The sequence below is a fragment of the Corythoichthys intestinalis genome, unplaced genomic scaffold (assembly GCF_030265065.1).
Source record: "Corythoichthys intestinalis isolate RoL2023-P3 unplaced genomic scaffold, ASM3026506v1 HiC_scaffold_23, whole genome shotgun sequence".
Classification (NCBI taxonomy): Eukaryota; Metazoa; Chordata; class Actinopteri; order Syngnathiformes; family Syngnathidae; genus Corythoichthys; species Corythoichthys intestinalis.
In genome coordinates this window covers 5,751,662-5,760,288 of record NW_026651592.1, presented here as the reverse complement: position 1 = coordinate 5,760,288, position 8,627 = coordinate 5,751,662, and positions in this window count along the sequence as shown.

The following is an 8,627-nucleotide window of genomic DNA, read 5'->3' as shown; positions in this document are numbered from 1 at the left end:
ATGAATACGAGTTTTTGTCTCACGAGACGAAAATGCGACATAGGCCCTCATATGAGATGTGCTGCGCCTCTCCGTCACTCTACTCACCGGAGTTTAGGATGTGTTTCAAGCTCAGTTGCCTGCGCTTCATCTTGCTATTTTGGAAACACATGGTAAAATTCATTTTCTTATTTTGGCAAGAGAGAATATGCAATGTTGCTTTAGCATTTAAAGGTCTGTGCTGAGTGATCATCACACACTAAATGTAACATCACGTTAGCATAGAATTTGTGTTAGCTTTAGCATTTCGCATGGTGATGTCTTAAACTCTCGGACAGCTTTTTTACACACAGTTCGTGGCGTCCAGGTGGGTTTAATTGAAAATAATGTACTGCTTTTCCTGCTGAATGTGCATTATCATCAAGAAGTTGGTGTTGTCCTTGGCGTTGCTACAATATGTCCTCGTCTATCTACAGTGGGGCAAATACGTATTTAGTAGGGCTGTCAAAATTATCGCGTTAACGCGCGGTAATTAATTTTTTTAAATTAATCACGTTAAAATATTTGACGCAATTGACGCACATGTCCCGCTCAGACAGTATTCTGCCTTTTGGTAAGTTTTACAGCAAGGCTTTTTGTGCTGCAGCACAACAGCGAACTCTTGTGGTCGCTTTGCGACATGGTTTATTTTTTTCTTGCCAGTTCATATGGCTGCACGACATCTCGGGCTGAAGCCCAAGTTGTAATGTTGTGCTTATATGATCCTTGGACAAGATTTGTCCGTAAGTATGGTTGTTGTAAAGAATGTACATATTATGTTAGTAAGCGAAATGTTCTATTTTTTGTATGAGACGCTTTTTGTTTATGTTTAGTGAACCTGTATAGCGTGCTAAGCTAACGTTGTTGCTAATGCAATGCTTGTGTACTTTTTTTTTTGTAGTTTTATGACGGTCTAAAGAGGACAATGGTTTGAGGCTATTTTATTAATAAATCAGATGAAAAAGGAAGAAGTCTGATTATTAAGGCGTCGTTCACTAGCTGTCTTAGCTTCGGAGTGAGGACAGCATAGACAGATTATGACAGTAGAGTGAAATGCCCACTACAGTCCTGATGTACCTTATGTTGAATGTACAGTGGGGAGAACAAGTATTTGATACACTGCCAATGGATTTTCCATTGGCAGTGTATCAAATACTTGTTCTCCCCACTGTATATATCCATCTTGTCTTATCTTTCCATTCCAACAATTTATTTTACAGAATATATATAATTTACAGAAAAATATGGCATATTTTATAGATGGTTTGAATTGCGATTAATTGCGATTAATTACGATTAATAATTTTTTAAGCTGTAATTAACTCGATTAAAAATTTTAATCATTTGACAGCCCTAGTATTTAGTCAACCACCAATTGTGCAAGTTCTCCTACTTGAAAAGGTTAGAGAGGCCTGTAATTGTCAACATGGGTAAACCTCAACCATGAGAGAAAGAATGTGGGGAAAAAAACAGAAAATTACATTGTTTGATTTTTAAAGAATTCATTTCTAAATTAGAGTGGAAAATAAGTAAGCTTGAGAACGATAAACCGATACGACCGGATATCCAGTTTTCCAGGTGAGAGATACAGATGTATCGATAGTAAAGTTACCATTCGACAGTAATTAGCCATTAAATATTCAATGAACCGATAGTAGAGATAGAATTTGGCTATCGCGAGCACAAGAATCGGCTTCTAATGCCTAGTTCAATGCATTGCTTAATATGATAATTTAGCTTTTACTTCACATGCTGCGCTTGTGTCTTTCAGTGAGCACAAGTGCGCGTCATTCACTACACAGCGCACACTTATATTGAGACCGCACGCATGATATAATATGGACACGCACTACTCACAGTTGTGGTTGACTCAACTTCCCATGCATTTCGGCAGAACCGCTACTAGTCGCCGTCATTAACCGATTGTCACGGGCGTGTCATAACAACGCAAGAGCTAACGAAACCACTGTAACGCACGCTCCGTAGCAATTTCTTCACAGCCCAAGACGAAACTACTAGTGGCAACGTAGCAACATGCTAAAATAATGGACAGTATGATCACCGACGCCAGCGACGTGCTGTGATTGATTTTCAATGCACCGAGGAAAACAAAAGTCGGACTTTGAAGTGATGAAGGCAGCCAGATCTGTTCGCATGGGACAGAGCTTGTGTGAAGTGTGGAGCGGTACAGAAATCATGAGTTTTAACCCTGAAAAATAACCCACTACAACGCTGGAAAGGGCGGCATATTGTTTCCACGAAACGCAGTCTACTTAAACATGAACATGTGGATTAGTTGATCCACTCGTTACCTGTATTAATGGTACCTGTTTTAACTCATTATTGGTATAAAAGACACCTGTCCACAACATCAGTCAGTCATACTTCAAACTCCACTATGGCCAAGACCATAGAGTTGTCGAAGGACACCAGAGACAAAATTGCATACCCCCACCAGGCTGGGAAGACTGAATCTGCAATAGGTAAAACGCTTGGTGTAAAGAAATCAACTGTGGGATCAATTATTAGAAAATGGAAGACATACAAGACCACTGATAATCTCCCTCGATCTGGGGCTCCATGCAAGATCTCACCCCGTAGCATCAAAATGAGAACAAGAACGGTGAGCAAAAATCCCAGAACCATACGGGGGGGACCTAGTGAATGACCTACAGAGAGCTGGGACCATACTATCAGTAAGACAATGCGCCGCCAGGGACTCAAATCCTGCACTGCCAGATGTGTCCCCCTGCTGAAGAAAGTACACGTCCAGGCCCATCTGTGGTTCGCTAGAGAGCATTTGGATGATCCAGAAGAGGACTGGGAGAATGTGTTATGGTCAGATGAAACCAAAATAGGACTTTTTGGTAGAAACACAGTTTCTCGTGTTTGGAGGAGAAAGAATACTGAATTGCATCCGAAGAACACCATACCCACTGTGAAGCATGGGGGTGGAAACATCATGTTTTGGGGCTATTTTTCTGCAAAGGGGCCAGGACGACTGATCTGTGTAAAGGAAAGAATGAATGGGGCCATGTATCGAGAGACTTTGAGTGAAAATCTCGTTCCATCTGCAAGGGCATTGAAGATGAGACGTGGCTGGGTCTTTCAGCATGACAATGATCCCAAACACAGAGAGGCCAACAAAGGAGTGGCTTCGTAAAAAGCATTTCAAGTTCCTGGAGTGGCCAAGCCAGTCTCCAGATCTCAGCCCTATAGACCCTACCCACCGACGTCACAAAACCACGTGCTCGCTGTGTGGTTCCGCCCACTTGTCCGTCATTTTGTCTCTGTATTAGCATTGTTTTCAATTGATCGAGGAATTTAAAATGCATTTCATGGAAGACCCGGTGTTTTCTGATGCCGTATACTCACTGGATGTGTTGCATAAAAGGCGTTATGTGGAAAAGCTTCATTCTATACAGTCGCCAGATCCATATTTGATGCCCAAATCGATGTTTTTCGACCCACTGTCTTTGCCCTGTCTGCCTGACATCTGCTACGCTGATATTTACAATTATCTTGTCCACACAAAATCAGCCTATTCCCACGAAAATTTGAAAAACTTAAAGAGCTTGGAGGCTTATAAATACTTCGTTGCTGGTTGGGTGAAACAGGTCCTCGTTCGGCAGGAATCTATCTTGTGCTTGGAAAGGTGAGTTACGAAATTTTCAATTCAAAATCTTTTGTTATTGCTAACATCCACTGTCAAGTCTAATGTATTTCATGTCGTTTGTCAATGGAGTTAAGGCTTTTAATGTTTATATGGTTTAGCGATAGCACTCTCACTACATACATACGTGTATGTTGTCGGCGATTAGCCTAGCAATGATCTTAATTGTGTGTCAGCCCCGTAGACGAGGCCAGTTTCTTTCACTTGGTACCAGCTAAATATTATTCAAAAAATAACGATGGTGGAAGAAAGGGAAGTCACAAACATCTTGAATTTGAAACTATGTCGTACTACGTCGTATGTTGTCGGCGATTAGCCTCGCAATGATCTTAATTGTGGTTATTTGTCAGCCCAAAACCCTCTAAGTATATCTTAAATGCATCTTACCGGATATAAAATGACTACTACATAGTCTGTGGTGATTTTTTGGTGCCCAGTTTTCACGTCGAATTGCAGCCGTCCATTTCGCTCTCCTCTTTGGATCCCTCGGAATACGGTAAAACTTCAAGTCTCTCCTTCCATCTTCTCTGTTAGTGCAACCAACAGCCACACACGCCTTCACCATTTTGATTATTAATGTTAAGGAGCAGAAAAACACGTCGTAAATAGGAGAAATGTACGTAGCCGTAACAGGTTAACACTATGTTTTGACGGACAAGTGGGCGGTACCATTCAGGAGAGCGGAGCTGTGACGTCACGTGGGTAGGGTCTATAGAAAATCTGCGGAGGGAGTTGAAAGTCCGTGTTGCCCAACGACAGCCCCAAAACATCACTGCTCGGGAGGAGATCTGCATGGAGGAATGGGCCAAAATACCAGCAACAGTGTGTGAAAAGCTTGTGAAGAGTTACAGAAAACGTTTGGCCTCCGTTATTGCCAACAAAGGGTACATAACAAAGTATTGACATGAACTTTTGGTGTTGACCAAATACTTATTTTCCTTCATGAGTTGCAAACAAATTCTTTAAAAATTGTTTGTAGGTGACCAAATACTTATTTTCCACTCTAATTTGAAAATAAATTCTTTAAAAATCAAACAATGTGATTTTCTTTATTTTTCCACATTGAACTTGAGAACTTGCACAATTAATGGTTGACTAAATGCTTATTTGCCTAACTGTATGTATACATACAGTATTGGCCAAAAGTGACACCTCAAATGTGGCCTCCGTTATTGCCAAAAAAGGGTACATAACAAAGTATTGAGATGACCTCCACTCCATATTATCCACCATGATATGCAAATAAATTCTTTAAAAATCAAACAATATGATTTTCTGTTTTTTTTCCCTCCACATTCTCTCTCTCATGGTTGAGGTTTACCCAATGGCGTACCGCAAGCAACGCGTCACTTCCGCTCATTAATATTCATGAAATTAGCTACTGTTGCTAAGTAGGGACTAGACATGTGCCGGTTACCGGTTTCACGGTTTACCGTGGTGTGAAAACGTTGCGGTTTCAAAACCACTAAAATTTTCCGTCATACCTTAGTACGGTATTCGCTATTTTTCATGTGCCAAAATGCAGCCGAAGTGGCTTGGTGCGGCAGCGCTCACCCCTTCCCGTTTGTTGCCGTGAGTGTCAGTGACGCTATTCTGCTAAATAGCCAGCAAACCCAAATACAAATCCTCCAAACACAAGGCGTACTTTTCTTCAATTTATTGAGCTCTCAAATCGTGGTGAAATATACAAATGAATACATTTAAAACGTTGTACAATTGTATTTTTCCACGTGTGATTAGGTTCAACAGGATAGCAGTAGCACCATTAAAAAGTTCGCCAAAAACAAAACACACATTTTCATTTCAAATTCAATATACAAACTAACTAAAACTTACAAAGACGAATGTTAGCCTAGGCTAAGCTGGGAGAGCAGCTTCGTTGTGGTTTTATGTCTCACAGCCGCTGAGAGAGAGAGACAAGCTTGAATGAAGGGGGGAAAGAAAAAAAATCGCGTCAAAGATCGCTAATTGAGAAAGGAGGTCTCACTCCTCACTTTTTTTTTTTTTTTTTTTTTTTTTTTAATTAGATGAAACCTTTCCTCAACAATATTTACATTTTAACATTTATAAAACTAACTTATACATTTTTAACTAACTTATTAACTTATGAATTCTTTGTTCTTTTTAACACAAAGGCATGGCATCATGTAGACTAGAGTTGAAAAAGGTGGCTGAAAATGGCAAAACTTCACTTGAGCTTCCCCCCTCAAAAAAAGTCATACAGTATATATTTAATTAATTTTATTTAGAAGTCTTTTTACTTTTTATAGCAATTATTTTGTTCTTACTCTAATATTGAGCAACTTGAGCTGTGGCTGTGGGTATAGTCTAGGTTGTATTTATTTTAATTTTTTATATAAAATATTTGTTATTTTGTGTTAATTTATTTATTTTCACATTATATTCATGTTCCAATTTACAAATATGTTTTGAAAAAAAATCCTGTTCAATGGAAATTAAAAAAAAATTTTTTTTTAAAACCCATACATCTCAAAATTTTGGAGCCATAATTGCAATACCGTGATACCGTGAAACCGCGGTATTTTTGCTCACGGTTATCGTACCGTGAAAATCTCATACCGGCACATGCCTAGTAGGGACAAGCCACCGTTTGTCCCTAATAGGAAATGAATGAAAATCGTATGCGAAGGAGATGTTTACAGAGCCAAACCTACCAATTCCCTCTGAAAATGATGTGCCTGGTGCCAAATTCACTGGCAAAGATGTGGAAGAACATAAAAATGTTCAGTTAAAGAGATGGCTTGAGTGTCGAAGGCTGAAAAAGATGAAAAAAAACGAGCCAACCTCAGCATAGCCTTAGCTTTTTTATCGACGCGCCTGACAATGACATTCTCCTTTTTCAACAAGCTATCCTTTACCATCAGCCCTGTCTCTCTTATATATCCTCTGGTTGTCCTACGTCTCTTAAATATATATATATATATATATATAAATATATATATATATATATATATATATATATATATATATATATATATATATATATATATAAATGGTAACAGTGCATTCTTTTTAGGTCATTCATTGTCAGACAGAAGCAGTACGGCACAACGTTACGCTAAAAAAATAAGTTAAAAATATAAAAATGGCTTACCTCTTGGTCATCTGAAAGACCATGCCAACCCAACAAAATGTTTACTGCATATGAAATGTGAATGGATTCACCGAACTGGTGTTAAAGTCCACGCAAGTTGATTCGGTCTTCACATTTTTTCCTCCCGAGTTTTTCGTTTCCGGAAACGTATGAAGAAAACATCCTTCATGTGTCGTAATGTCAAGAGTCGTTCCTACAAGTTTCAAAAAAGCAATGCGTGATCAGCATGCTCGTTTTTGAAAGATTACCGGCGAAAAGTAGCACATATTACGTTGTTTCTATGCGAGGGCGGGTCTATCATGTCCCACTTTGGCTTTACTTCCGCTTTATGATGTGACATCACAGTCTAAAAATAGCATGCGTGCAGTACCTCATTTGACAATTACAGGCCTCTCTAATATTTTCAAGTGGGAGAACTTGCACAATTTGTGGTTGACCAAATACTTATTTGCCCCACTGTATGTTCATTTGAAATCACTGGAAACCTTTATTTATTTTTGGACTAAAACTTTGGAGTTTTATAGACAAAAACATTTTGAGTAGCTGTCGACTAAAACTAGACGAAGAACATGTTTTGAAATGACTAAAATATGACTAAGACTAAGAAGTATTTTTGTCCAAAAGACTAAGACACAAATTAAAAGCTTGCCAAAAACAGCTCTGCTTGTGCAGTGCACTTTCATCCTGGTAAATTACTATTTCCGTTCCCGTTATTTCTTAAAAAGAAAACGATCCCCCAGCGTACTGAAGATGAATGACCTCAATGTTCTGCCGTATGCCTTTGCTTAAGATAAAATACTGCTCCGCTCACCCATTCATCATGTCGCGTCACGAGTGGTGACACAACACCTGCTTGACTAAGTACGTGGAAACACTCAAGATTTAAGTGTTCCCCCACTGTTCTCCACGTGCTCTATGTGGTGTCAGCAGTTTTTCGAGGGGCCCCCCCGATCAAAAGCCAGAGAGCCCGACAGGAAGCAGCTGCCGAGGAACCAGCGATGCCTTCAAGGATGAGCCCACTTGTGTTGGACCCCCCTTTGGGAGCGTTCCATTTACACTGTGACAGATTTATGAGCCTCCTGACATTGCCATGCTTAGTCATCGCACGGAGAGCTGCAGCACCATTTCAATGTTGCTGACCCCCTACTCCTTCTCCAAAAACTGCTTGTTTTGCTTGTCGTGGTTTGTTAATGATGCCCTTTTCTCCTTGTAACATTCCAATTACATGTGCTTTGCCAAGGCACCGTAGAACGTCGTGTACCTCAAGGGCGGTAAAATTTAAAAGCCGGCAACAGATCTCGTCTTGATGTAACCCGATCAGCTTCTGGAACAAGACGCCGCAGAACGTCATCACCTTGTTAGCGGCGTGAACTTACGTAAGCGGGATTGCGTGTCAGCGGGTTCACTGTTTTCACCCGCGCTTTATTTTCCATGTAGTCACGGCCCCTAAAGTCTGGGCCGTACCAACGGGTCTGGACCTGCGTGCCTCATTCCCAATCCAACCTCACAAGCTTCCAGTAATCCCGGGTGTTTTGAGGAAGGTGGGGCCCCCTTAGGAACGAGGTGCACGTAGATAAAAATGTGGCAGGCGTCCAAAGACTTGTGCCAGGAATGGCGTTGTCCATCTAGGAATGTAGATTCTATGCAGCAGTGGTTAATCAGAAACACTGACCTACGTTTAAAATCTAAATTGTACTGTTTCCTCAATGAAATTGTGTAATTTCCCAACAAATTATTCCAGCTGTGTACAGCTGGGCAAATAAGTATTTAGTCAACCACCAATTGTCAAGTTCTCCTACTTGAAAAGATTAGAGAGGCCTG